General features: G+C 38.3%; 1 pseudogene; it reads left to right on the plus strand.

Annotated features, from left to right (window-relative positions):
* Positions 1–1,696: 1,696 nt before the first annotated feature.
* LOC101578736 lies at positions 1,697–2,227 on the plus strand (annotated as a pseudogene).
* Positions 2,228–14,720: the final 12,493 nt, after the last annotated feature.

Consider the following 14,720-nt stretch of genomic DNA (forward strand, 5'->3'; position numbering starts at 1 on the left):
TTCTGCATATAGTTGAGACAGGAAAAATGAGTTTCTCTTGAAGTCAGTGACAATCTTTAAGGACTATGTCATGGCTCCCAAGCAACTTATGCAAACTATACAACAATAGGAAAAGTTTTTACATTGCTAAAGTGGTTCCAGAAGCTTCCCTAACCCCACCTAAAGTCAACTCACATATAAAGAAGTACTCTTTGTCCAAGACAAGGCTGGTAGAATTGACAGTGTTGACTTCTTTTTTTAATTTTTTTTTAATTTTTTAAACAGCTTTTATATATTTATTTAAGGGTCTACAGTGTCTCACTACACAGAAAGAACTTGCAGTGATCCTCCTGTTTTCAGCCTCCCAATCACTGGGATTGTAAGTGCGCATTACCTCACCCAAACTCAGTTGCCCTCTTAGCATGTTCTGGGGGCAGGACAGGCACCGTACACTGAGGATTGAACCCCAGTCACTGCATCTGCCAAAACAGGCATTTTAATCTATTTTTTTAATTTTTTGAAGAGTACAAATTAGAGTTAAAGCCAAAAATTATAACTGAGACAGAATTTCACTAACCAAAGTAATATAAATTTCAGAGTATTTGTTGTAGTACATAGTGTTGTCTTCCAACCAGTTATTTATATTACCAGATACATACATGTAAAATTGGAAGAAGGAAGAAAAAAGATATGTATGAGAGATTAAGAAGAGAAAAAGTACAAACAATTGAAAAAAGGAGAAAAAACAAATTATTATCTACTCCTTTCCATAGACCAGCAGAAATGTGCAGTACATTTGTGCAAACAATCCTGCTTACATACAGAGATAAATCTCTTTCTCACACTCCATCTCCTGTGCTCAACTGAGTAACTCTTTCCTTTTGAATGAGTTCATTCAGTTTGCCCAGGATCTACTGTACCTTTCAGATTCCACTTTTCTCTTTCAGGTTCTCAAACTAAGGAGACAATATGATGTTTGCACATGCGGGTCTGATTTATTTCTCTTAAGAGTATGTTCTATAGTTACATTTACTTACCAACAGAAGACTCAAATTTATCCTGTTTTAATCTCTGAATAATACTCTGTCGTGCAAATATACCACATCTTTATCCATTCTTTAGTTGATGAGCTTCTGGGTTGTTTCCAGGATTTAGCTATGACAAATTGCACTGCTATAAATCTGGGTTCACATATATTGCTATGGCATGAGGTTTTCAGTTTTTTTTTAAAAGTACACAAGAGAGAAATAGCTTTTTAAGGAATTTCCACACTGATTTCCATAGTGGTTGTACCAGTCCGCACTCTCACCAACAGTGCAGAATTTCTGAGATTGATCAACTAAGCAGAACATTAGCAAAGAAATAACAGAACTAAACCCAACTTGTGACAAAATTGATGAAATTGACTTGGTAGACCTTTACAGAGTGTTTCACCTAGAAACAACAGAATACATAGTCTTTTCAGCTGCACACATGACATTCACCAAAATAGACCACATGCTAGCACATAGAACACTCTTAAGTAAATGAAAAGGAATTGAAATTATCCCATGCATGCTATCTGATCACAGTGCAATAAAACTGGAAATTATTCACCAAAGAAACTACATAAACACAATGAAAACATGGAAATTCAATAATAACCTTCTAAACAACAATGGGTCACAGATAAAATTAAGGAAGAATTTTTTTAAAAAAAGTTATGTTCAAGGCTCCCAGCGGAATCAGCTCGGAACGGCCTCGGCACCCCAACCGCTCTGCTCCACTCCGCTCTGCTCCGCTCCGATCCAGCAACAAAAATGTCCAGCCCTACAGAGACTGAGCGGTGCATCGAGTCCCTGATTGCTGTTTTCCAGAAGTATGCTGGAAAGGATAGAAACAGCGTCACACTCTCCAAGACAGAGTTCTTGAGGTTCATGAATAAAGAACTGGGTGCTTTCACAAAGAACCAGAAGGACCCTGGTGTACTTGACCGCATGATGAAGAAGCTGGACCTCAACAGTGATGGGCAGCTAGATTTCCAAGAATTTCTTAACCTTACTGGCGTCTTAGCCGTAGCGTGTCATTCCTCCTTCCTGTCAGCCCAGAAGCGTGTCTGAAGGTCCCTGGGCCTGGCCTTACACCTTCCCCTGCCAGATACTCAGATATCACTTCCTTCCGGCCCACACAGGCCCTGAGCCGAGCCCACCACCGCCCCATGTAGCCCCTTCTGCTGGGAGTAATAAAACCAGATTTTTTTTTAAGCAAAAAAAAAAAAAAAAAGTTATGTTCAAATGAAAATGTAGATACAACCTACCAAAATCTGTGGTATGCAATGAAAGCTTTTTGTTTTGTTTTGCTTTTACAAGGTCTCACTATGCAGATAAGACTCATAGTGAGCCTCCTGTTTTCAGCCTCCCCAGTGTGGGGATTACAGGCATGCACCACCATACCCAGACTCAGGCACAGGCTCAGCGCTTCAGGAGTGCGGCCAGTGCAGTGTGTGAGATGGGGGATTGAACCCTCATCCCTGCATTTGCCAAAGTAGGCACATAGTCCACTGAGCCATCTCACTGGCATGAAAGCTGTCTTAAAAGTAAAATTTATGGCAGTAAGACTGCACATTAGGAAAACAGAACAAGCCCAAATAAAGGATCTTCTGCTGCATCTCAAGCTCCTAAAAAAGAAGAGTGAGTCAAACCCAAAGCCCAAAGAAGGCAGGAAATGATAAAAGTTAAAGTGCTGACTTTTGAAAGGACTCACTGCTATGTTTTTACTCACCTATTTATTAACTTCCTGAATTACAACACAAAAGGACCTGATTTTCTACATATTCACCCAGAATTGTCCTTTTCACTCAAGATTTTGTATTAGCACATGCTTTCAGCACCTAGTGTTTACCTTCCTTGTGTGGAGTTGGTACCTGTACCTAATGCAGCCTAATCCCTTTTTGTTCCCTTCTTGTTCTTCACTCTCCTCCCTTTATGTCTTGATTCCCTTACCCTATGAGAAGGATGTACCTCCTTATTTCTATTATCTATTACTTATTAGTGTTATATCTTTCATTTAAGTTATATCTTACATCATTTTGCATCTCATACTCTGAACAAGATGAATTTCTTCAATATTCTTATATACTCAAATCATTCCTATCTTTCAGGTCCTAAAACAAATTTTATCTTTTATTCACGAGTTCCTAAGCATTACTCCCTCTTCTAAACATCCACAGTATTTCATGCATCCCTTTCGTGCTCATGTGGATCATCAGTTGATATAGTTATAGAACATTCTCTACCATAATCTTTGTTCCTATTAGAATAATTCTGTCTACTTAAACTGCCCATTCTCCATAACTGTTATCCACAGTATATTCTCAGAATAAATGTTGGGTGTTGCATTATTCAAAAGACTCACAGATGTCTAATCAGTTTAAAGATCTGTAATGCTGAGGGAAAGTATTAGGGGAGGCTCTAACTGGTTTATGATGTATATGACATAAGTCACTGTAATGTGACACAGTTATACTCAAGGTCTGTGTTCTTTGACATTTAAACAAATCGGACTTACTCACCTATCCACTGTTTGGCAAATACAATGAACTTCTCAATATTTCTGTGAAATTCAAGGTTTCTAAATCATACTGATACATTGACTCTCAGTTCTTTCTCCTGCCTTGAGTTCTTTCTCCTCCCTGGCTTCACAAATAGCTTACACAAAATATTCAACAGTGAGATAAAGTAACTCATGCTGATCAACTAGTTCTAGAAGCTTCCCTAACCCCACTCCACACTCAAAATATCTATAAAGAAGTACTCTTTATCAAAAACCAGGCTGCCTCAGTACGTTCTGTCCATCAATTCTTTCCTCAGCTGTCTTTCTTCTGTATCTTTCATTCAGTTGTAAAGCCTGAGTTCTACTTCTAGGACAAAACCAACATAATAAGGGGCCAGGGACATGGCTCAGTAGAATAAGCACTTCTGTGGCAAGCGCAAGGGTCTGAGTTCAATCCCCGGTTCCACCAAAAAAAAGCAAAGCACAAAATACAAAATATGTATGTGTGAAAATTACTATTTGGATAAAGGAGAATTTCTTTTTTTTTTCTAATATCCCACGTGCTTTCATTTTCAAGAGGAGAGGAATTTGTAATTGCCTTTCCTGGTTTCTGTTTGTTTGTTTGTTTTTGTTTTTGTTTTCAGCATTTTGAAGTTATGATCCTGAATGGCTTCCAGGCCACCCTTCCACAGGAGCAGTCATGCTGAGATTAGCATCAGGCCTGGATCCCTCTCCCTCTCTTTGCTGGGCAGTCTCCAGCCCTCTCCAGCAGTATCTCCTTACCTTTAAGTTATTTTTCTTCTGTTTCCCCACAGGTAAGAAAATGTGTCTGTATCTGGCTTGCTGAACACATATTACTCAGAGATAAAGAAAAAAATAGATGATATCATTTTCAGGAGAAAAATCCTTATCTCTGCTGATCTGCTGACTGAGTTCCAGACCTCTGGCAAACTTCCTATTCTTTTTTCCCTGAACTCAGTGCTTCTGGTCCTTGGGCTTCTTTCTTTCTCCATCGCTGCCAAAATAAAACAAAGACTTATCAGATTTCTTCCTGTACCATGCAGCAGAGTAGCTGTTCTTCTCCAGCTCAGTCTCAAGGCCCACTTTGCCTTCTCAAGTGTTTTAATGCCCTGTAGTAATGTAGTTAAACTGGCAGTGCTCTAAATCTTCAGATTTCCTCCCTGCTTGTCCTTTCCTCCCTCCCCACTCCCATCTCTCTCCTTCCTCTCTTTCTATTTTTTACTTTCTCTCACCAAATTCTGTAAATGGACAGGAATAACAGAGAGGACTACTTGCTCCTGGTAAAAGATATTTTGAAACACACACCAACAGCATCTCTGTACACATATTTCTCTCAGATGCCCCCTTTTTAAAAGGCAGTGAAGGCTTTTCAACATCAAGCTTAACAAAATTTTTAAAAAATTGATGTTTGGTTCTTCCAAAATTATGGGACTACCTTCTGTAACTGTATGATATAAAACACCTTATGGAGTAACATAGATAAACCCAGAGCAGCAGTAAATCCAGTTCATTTAGGAGCAATTTATCTGCGTATTCATTCAACAGTGTATGCTGGTGAACATTCTTCAAGTGCTCACTGCACTGCACGCTCAGTGCCCATGTGCTGAGATCAGCACTGTGACACAGTTCACTCTTTGGCCTTCATGATCCTGTATCTGCCACAGACAGCAGAGAAGGATAAAGCTGTCCCCCAGCTCCTGAGGATGAAGTTCTGGAATAGTATTGGGGTACACAAAGGGCAGAATTAATATGTTCTGGAAGAGATGGGCTTCACCCTACCTACTACAGAATAATCAGCAATTGGTGAGCCCAGTACAAATTCAAACTTGTTGATAGCTCAGCAAACTAAGCACCTGCTTAGGCAACCACAGGGACTGAGGTTCGATCCCCGATGTCACGTGCTGGTCCCGCCCCTGGAGTGGTGAGCCTGTGACCAAGTCCGAGCATGGTGGTGCATGCCTGTAATCCCAGGGCTGGGAAGGATAAAAACATGAGGATCACAAGTTCAAGCTGCATTGAGACCCTTCACAAAGTAAAAGAAAAAAAGAAAAAGAAAGAAAAGAAAAGAAACAAAGAAGACATGTTACATGCCAAAGACTGGATCACTCAACAACTGCAGGAGGTCCTACACAAGAAAGTGTTGAATTCTGATCTTTATTTTGTGCATTTGGCCTTAGACACAGTGTGTGTTCAGTTTCAGGCTACAGTTATAAAGCATGTGACACAAGTGTCCTGGTCTCCCAATGAATACAGAAGCGGTATCGATGGTACTCTTGGAGTGCACTCATTCTTTTAAGTCTACAAAAAGATTAAGTATGAAAAATAAGCACACCATAATGAAAAGGCCCTTCATTGCTAAACTGTGCTGAACTTTCATCGAGGCATGGCATTTGCTGGTGGACAGTCTTACGTTAGTGTCAGTGGTTACTTCCTGATCAAGATATTGTTTCCTGAAGGTTTTGGTAACTGCAGGCAATTTCCTCAAAGATGATAAACAATTTTGCCATGTTATTTGACTCTCTTTCATGAAAACTTCTCGATAGCATGTATGGGCATTTGGTAGCATTCAACTCACAGTAGAACTTCTCAAAGTTAAAATATTGGGATACTACTCTCAAACTCTGTCACTGCTTTATTAATTACATTTATGTAAAATTCTGCAGTCTATTATAAATTTATCATTGCTCACAGAATTTTTAGCAGGAGTACATTCCATCTCAAGAAAGTCCTTTTTCTTTGGTTCCTTATCTATAAGAAACAAGTTCACATGTGATAGTTTCATGGTGGGATCGCAGCAGTTCAGCTCTATGTGGAGGGTCCATTTCATTCTGAAGTCTTCTTATTTCTACCACCGAAGTTCTGAGCTCCTCAAAGACTGGAATCACCTTCTTCTGGCCACCTCGCGGTGTTGATATTTTGACTTGCTTTCTTGACCTGGCATCTAGAATGGAGGATAACTTTCCAAGGGTTCATGGTACTACACTGAGATTCATTAGAGGAATCTCTACAGTAACAAGAGCCCTTTAAAACATATTTCTCAAATAATAAAACTTGAAAGTCAAAATTAGTCCTTGATCCATGGGCCACAGAATAAATGGTGTGAAAACAACATTAATCTTGACCATCTCCATCAGAGCTCTTGGAGGACAGGTATATTGTCCCTGAACAGCAATATTTCAAAAGCAATATTGGTTCTGAGCAGGAGGTCTCCATAGTGGACTTAAAATATTCAGTAATCCACATTGTAAACAGATATGTTGTCATGCAGGCTTTGGTCTTCCATTTACAGAGTGCAGAAGAACAGATAAAATTCTTCAGGGCCCTAAAATTTTCAGAATGGTAAGGGAGGGCTGGGTTCAACTTGACAATCAACAACTTCATTGACCCCACCAGAAGGGTCAGGCTGCCTGTGCTGTGAAGCTTTAAGGCCAGGAAAGAATTTCTTACCCTGAAAGTCCACGATGATATCTTCTTCCAATACAAAACTGTTTAATCTATACAGAAACATACTTTTCTTTTAACCATATCCACCTTCATCCACTACTTTACTCACATCTTCTGGATAAGTTGCAGCATCTATATGAGCAGTTTCACACTGTGTGCTTACGCTGTAGAGGCAGTGTCTCCCTGAGCCAGTGTCGAACAGCTGTGACTGTTTCCTCTGCAGCTTTCCTGTTGAGTTCAGCCTTTGTAGATTGCTTGGCACTGGACCTGGACGAGGTTTTGGCTTAAGAGAACACATCGTGGCCAGTTTGATGTTTGATACAGACCCATTACCTTTTACCCTATCAGAAATAACACTGTTTCCATTTCTTGCTATTTGTGCTTATGAGAGCAGCCTCTTTCGGTTTCCTCCAGCAGCACATTTCTTTTCCATTCATAACATGGCTGTCTGATGCAAGACACCTAATTGGCAGCTTTTAGTCAGATTTCGTTACCATTTTTTTTCAGTTTTATGATTTTTATTTCTAAGGTTTAAAAATGAATAGTTAAAAGATCTGATAACTGCTTTAGATTCTGATATTTGCAAATGGACACTTCAAACCACAGTTACTATCAGAGATTACCACTAATTATTTAAAAACATTCTTGGTGTAGTCTTTGGAAATGAATTTACACTTGTTATGTTCAAATCATTCTTTCCTTTTATAAAGCCACACAGGGTCCCACCAGATAGCTCAAGGGACTAAAGCTCCTCCTTAGGCAGAGCTCAGTGGCAGGGGTTTGATCCCTGGGCCTGCCGTACCAGCCCCTCCTCTGGGGTGCACTGAGATGGTTATTGGGATGGCACGGTGGTGCACACCTATGATTCTAGCACTTGGGAGGCTGAAAACAGGAGAATCACTATGAGTCTGATCTGTGTAGTGGGACACTGTAGACCCGGTTGACCAGGTAGACCCTATCCTAAATACAGGAAAAAAAAAAAAAAAGAAGAAGAGGAAGAAGAATTTAAAGCCACAACAGTTCTGTCATCTTTCTTGTTTATAAGACTATTAAGGAAAATGTTAATAAAGCATTGAGCTTAGATGCTTCTGAAAACTGCAGTATTACTTGCACTTCACTATTGTTTTAAAAACTATTATTTGTATAGGTTTAACATGTCTTTCTACAAAAGTTACTTCTTTCTAGCTTTCTAATTAAATTGAGAGATGTGTACCTTTGCCTTCCACCCGTGTGACTTAATAGTCCCTGTAGGGTTACCTACTGGCATGATTTCAATACTTTGTGTCTCAAAGAGAGGGAAAAAAATGAAGGAAAGTCAGTTTGGAGAAGCAGCCAGAGCGCACTTTCTGGTAAACCACTGCATTCATGGACGCAGTTCATGTGCTCCAAAAAAGCATAACAGCAGCATCGGACCTCGCCCGTCAGAGATCGCCCTAACAGCACGCAGTCTGATATTTATAGGAGAGAAGACATGTGGAAGCAGGAAAGAGAAGTTGAAGAAGTAAAGGTTATGTGTATATTTTACATTTGGTAAGCATATCCACAGAGATTGCAAGACAAAGATGGCCCCAAGCCACAAATACATACAGGTAACCTCAAATGAACATATCACAATAAAATTTCTAAAACAAAGATTAATAAAAATGTAAAAGCAGCTAGAGGAAAAAATATATATTTAAGGGATTACAGAATGAAAGATTATTTGCCTCAGAGAAATAACACAGAAAACAGTATTCTTTTAATGTTAGATAAATGGAGACTAGAAGCTTAAGCCTAAAGAAAATATTTCCTAAATGATGATAAAATGTTTTAGGTATAAAAAATATATACAGAATTCCTCACCAACAAAAGAGTTTTATTGAAAAAAGAAAAATAAATCAATTGTGCTAAAGAGAAAAATTATCATATGAGAAGCTGTATCTATTTGAATAACAAGAGTAACACTTGAACTGGAAAAGGAAGGGGCTCTCAGTGAGGAACATCAGAGTTCAAAAGTTTTGCTTTCCCCAGAAATATTGCATGGCAGATCCCAAAGATTCCAGATTCCTGTGTATGGTGAGTAAAGAGTTACAAATGTACATCCAATGGTTAAAACTAAAAAAATGCAGACAGCTATATTTATTGAAAGAAATGAAAAGACATTCTCATTCCATGTCGATAGAAACAAAAAGGATGACATGAACAGACAGTGGTATAAGGTGAGAGGAAATTGAAAAGCACACAGAGCAATCAGGCTTTCTGATTTTCAAAGATGTCCAATTCATTCTGGGTGCTTCTCACTGGAGTCTGGCTAAGTCTGACAGGAATGACAGACAGGGAGCTGAATCACTGCAGTGGCCTCCAACACACAGTACCAGCTTGGAATCCAGTTGGTTAAATTACTGGACATGTGATGCAGTCCATATGTATGAACCTTCAAGGTTCAAGTGGGGAAAATGTTAGGCCAGGAAATCTAACAGCCATTTTCTGTGGTCTGGAGCTCTAAAGAATTCCTGGACCTTATTTTAATGTACAGTGCAAGGAGCAATGGCCTTACAGTGTTGCCCAAATCCAGATACATGGACAGGGATGGTCCCCAGCCCCAGTCAGCCTCTGTGTATTAGAAGTATATGGTTGCAAGGTTCTCATGTGCAATGTGGAGTCACACAAACATGGCAAGTCCCATTGTGATAAGTAAATATATATTGCAATCACTGCAGCAAGCACTAAAACACAACTAAAGCAAACAGCGTACCTCAAAAGTTGCTCCGGAGAGCACAGGTGAGGAAGCTTGACAGCACCCCAAGGTATCGAATTTCAAAAAGGCAAGAGTAAAAGAAGGTGGAGAAACAGTCAGATCCACCTACATTTTCTTTTTGGTACCAGGGATTGAACTCAGGACCCTGACCTTGCCAAGTAAGCACTTATTCTACTCAGGTATCACCCTGGCCCCCACCTACATTTTAAAGGGTGTATCAGAGAATCCAAGGGCTAAACAGAGCCATAACATAGGGGCTACCACAGAGGTCCCACACTGGAGTAATGCATGATCAGGTCAGGGGAAAACGGGGCATGAACACTCCTGACACCTGAGAAATCTAGAGGCACTGTCATACACTAGCATCTCAGGACAGCTGTAAACATTGATATGAATCTGTGCTGTGGGCTACTACCAAAGTCATGCCCTGCACAGCTGTGGAGGGTGGACAGAGGACTGGCTAGAGCTTCAGGCACCCAGGTCTCTCTTCACTGTGTCCAGAAGGTGGGAAACACAGTACAAGATGATTCTCAGGAACTGATGTCTTGTGGCTTGGGGGTTTGGGGCTGACTTGGGAACTATTGCCTCTCTTAGTGTATTTTCCATTTTGAAATGGGAATAATTAAATTATGACTGTCTCATAATTGTGTTTTGCAAGTATGTCACCTGTTTAATTTCACAGGTTCATTGACAGAGAACAATTTACCTCAAGATGAAAACACTTTTGAGAAAGATAGCCTCTTTAACAAATGCTGCTGGAAAAACTGGCTCTCAACATGCCAAAATCTAAAACTTGACCCAGGTCTATAAGCATGCACTAAGCTAAAGTCAAAATGGATTAAACATCTAAACATTAAAACAGAAACACTAAATTTCGTGGAAGAGAAAGTTGGAGGAACTCTTGAAGACATGAGGTAGACAAAGAGTTCATGAACAAAAATCAAATCACATGGGTAACACTTGGAAGAATTAACAAGTGGGACCACTTCTTATTGAGAAGTTTTTGCACATCAAAAGAAATTACCAACAAAGTGAAAAGACAAGCCACAAATTTCAAAAAAAAAAATCTTAACTAATAAGCACTCAGACAAAGGTCTACTCTCTAGAATTTATAAAGAACTAAAAAACATTAGGGCAACTAAATATAAAGACCCAATCCAGAAATGGGCATCCGAGATGAACATACACTTCTCAGAGGACTAAACTAAAGAAGCGAATAAATATATGAAAAAATGCTCCACATCACTAGCCATCCATGAAAGGCAAAGTAAAACAACCTAGAGATACCATCTCATTCCAGAAAGAATGGCTATCATAAAGAAATCAACCAACAACAAATGTTGGAGGGAAAAGGGAACTCTTCTCCACTGTTGGTGGAAATGTAGACTGGTGCAACTGTTATGGAAATCAGTGTGGAGACTCCTTAAGAAACTAGAACTGGAAATCCCATTCAAGCCAGCTATCCCCTTACTGGGAATTTTCCCAGAGGAACTGAAAACATCATATCATAGTGATATATGTGGACCTATGTTTAAGCAGCACAATTTGTGATAGCCAAATCTTGGAAACAACCAAGATGTCCATTAGCTGGGGAATGGTTGAAAAAGATGTGGTATTTTTATACAATGAAGTATTACTCAGCTATAAAGAATGATAAACTTGAATCATTTATATTTAAGTGGATGCCACTTGAAGATATACTCATAAGTGAAATAAAGCAGACCCACATGTGTAAATACCATATAGTCTCCCTAGTATAAGAACTCAAGAGAAGAAATACAAATAGAAAGGTATAACACAATTAAAGGAAAGCAAAACTTGAGAACTGGACAACGAGGAGAGAGCAAGGAGAAAAGCTGGGGAAAAGGACAGGGACAAAGCCATACATTTATACACACAAGATGGGCAAGAAAATGATCCTGAGAAACATCAGCAGGTTTTTGAAACTAGCAATTACTTGGTAGGATTCTCACGCTGACTAACTATATGTGCTGATACCTGTGAACTAAGCAACTGCACTAAAGATAGCAATCTGTAATAGAAGGGTCACGCTTTGAATGCCTGTCATGCTGGTCTTCTGAATATGTACTTCTTGTCAGGAAATAACAATTATCACCATACTGTCTCTCAAGTAAAAGTTTTTTTTAAATGGCTAATAAATGAAAAAAAGACACAAGAAAAAGAAAAAGAAATGTCACAGGACTGTACTGCTACAATGCTGTATATGGCTAGATTTCTATATTTCTGTGTAAAAATATGTAATCATTTACTCATGTTCTTTACATATTTTTCATTTTTTAAATTTTTATCTCCATATTCTGTAGGGGCTTAATGTTTAACATAGCAATACCTGATGGAAAATACCTGTTCCATGTTATGCTTGAGATGTTTGATATTCAGACAGAGAGTGAAGTTAAACCCAACTGCACATGTTGTAGGGTAATAATAAGCTTCTCTTCAGGAAGGTTAACAACCTAAGTTTGCAGCCCAAAAATTAGAGAAATAGGAGGGCTGCAAGGGCAGCCAACATTTTGACCATTGCCTTTCAAGTTCAGTGAAGATTCAGGACATAGGAGAAGCTATACTGTAACATCATGTAACTCAGTTGTTTCCCAAATTTTCTGATCAAGGAGAGTATGGGCCACACAGCAACATTATTGATGAAGTAGAGTGTGCCTAAAGAGAGTCATCTGGAGAGAAAACATCCTCTCAGGCTTTCAGAGAGGGCAAATTGGTCAAGCAATGGCCATGACTCATCCACATGGCTGACACTGACAAAGGATCTGCACACTGAGGTAAAGGGTTACAGGATAAATCCTGAGGGTACTTGACTGACCTTATCAGATACAAAAGATACACTTCTTGTTATGCAGGTCTTGCTTTATCTTGGTCTTAACCATCCAGCAGAAATGTATAAAAAACTAGGTATATAAAATAAAGCCATATTAATATGCTGAGCTGTGAAAGGCTCAAGTCAACAACTTCTGTGGATAACCCGCTACTATTGTGGACTGCTGGACTATGTTGGATTGTTTTGCTGAATTCATCCACTTATAGTATTTAGATGCCAATGGTATACCCATTTCTGACAGGACTAAGCAAAAATGGTGATACAAAGGAAGGGCCATTTTGTATCTGTATATGCAGAATAGTTAGGATAGATATACAGCTACTTTCACTTAATTCAATGAGAAGAAAGATTTGTACTAATATTGCTTGGACAGGTAATTCTGTCTGCATCTTGTACAATGAATAACCACTAAGAAGATAAAAATATACAATGTAGTAATTATTGAAACTGTCCTATTAATCAGTTTTGAAGCTGTCCTATTGATATTTGTTTCTCAATAAAATAAAAAATAAAAAAGATGAAAACAAATAGTTACAAATATATTTGCTTTAGCCCAATTAATTCATTTTGCAATTTTCCATAAAGCTTTTTCATTGATGAGGAATTTTGTACACATTATTAAAGTCTGAATATGTTTCTTTCCATAATTTTATTGAGAAACAAATAGCAATGAGACAGTTTAAAATCAAATTGGTAGGACAGTTTCAATAATTAACACATTGCATACATTCTTCCTAGAGGTTATTTGCTGTGCAAGATGTGGATATGATATCCTTTTTGCAAACACCATTAGAACAAATCCCTCTATTCATTAAGAGAATGTAACTATATATCTATCCTAATCACTTTGAATACACAGATACAAGATGGACAATCATCTGTATACCCTTCTTTTGTTAAGTTCTATTATTTAAATATTATAGGTGTGTCAATTCAGCAAAATATTTTAAGATTGTCCAGTAGCCCTTGATAGTATTGGGTCTTCCGCTTCACTGGCAATGTCAGAAATTGTTGACCTGAGTCCCCTACAGCTCAACATAACAACATGGCTTTACTTCTTATAATTCATTTTTATACTTTTCTGCTGGATGGTTAAGACCAAGGTAAAGTAGGACCTATGCAACAAGAGTTGCAGCTTTTGGGTCTGATAAGATCAGTGAAAAATCTGAATATCTTAATTTTAGGAAAGGTTTTCTTTAAGCATAAGCTTCTAGTGTCCATTAAAACTATTCTTCTATGTTCATTCCTCTGAGGTCAACAATCTTTCATTTTGTAATTCCTTAATGTATAATTTTTTCCTCTAGCTGCTTTTACATTTTCGGTAATCTTTGTTTTGAAATTTTATTGTGATATGCTTATGTGTGGTTATCTTTATTTATTTATGGCTTGGGGTCATCGCCATTCTTATGTTTTATGCTTATCAAAATTGTTTTAAGAGTATAATTTTTCTCTCTTCAACTTCTACTTCTTGCTCTCAGATCTTTTCTCTCCATTAAAAATCAGACTACATGCTTTAAGTTTCATAATTCCTACTGAGTTAGTTTCAGAAATTATGCTGCTTTTCATTGCTCAGCTCTGAGTTTAGTTATGTAGAGCAGTTGACAAGTGCTAAAAATTTAACATTCGACAAAAAAAATCTACAGTATCCTCTACTCTCAAGATGAAATACCCGTATTTCTTAAGAGTACATTTCCTGAGATAGTAAATGAATTCTGGGGGTTCTTTCACCTGTAAAAAAGGAAAGATTTCTTCCTTCCCTCTTCTCCAGTTCACAGCAGAGGCTTTTGTAATAAAAAAAACAGACCATCATGGGCAAAGCACACAATTTTATTTAATATAAATTTTATATGATACAGGAACCTTCAGGAATAAAAATCCAAAGAAGCAGGCAACCTATGTATTTCTATGCTGTGAAGAGCAGACATGAAAGGAATTTGGGAAGGAGATTATAATCTAATAGTAAAGAAGTGGAGGGCTGGTGAGATCGCTCAGTGCACTAAGTGCCTACTTAGGCAGGTGCAGGGACTGGGGGTCTATTTATATGTTAAAAACTGACAAAATTTTGAAGATGATAAGATAGGTACTTTGATGGCATCACAAGGAAATATTTTGTCTACCTAACTGAAGCTTGCATAAACCATTAGTTGAATGAGATAT

This window comes from Octodon degus, unplaced genomic scaffold (assembly GCF_000260255.1).
Source record: "Octodon degus isolate 3935 unplaced genomic scaffold, OctDeg1.0 scaffold00191, whole genome shotgun sequence".
NCBI lineage: Eukaryota > Metazoa > Chordata > Mammalia > Rodentia > Octodontidae > Octodon > Octodon degus.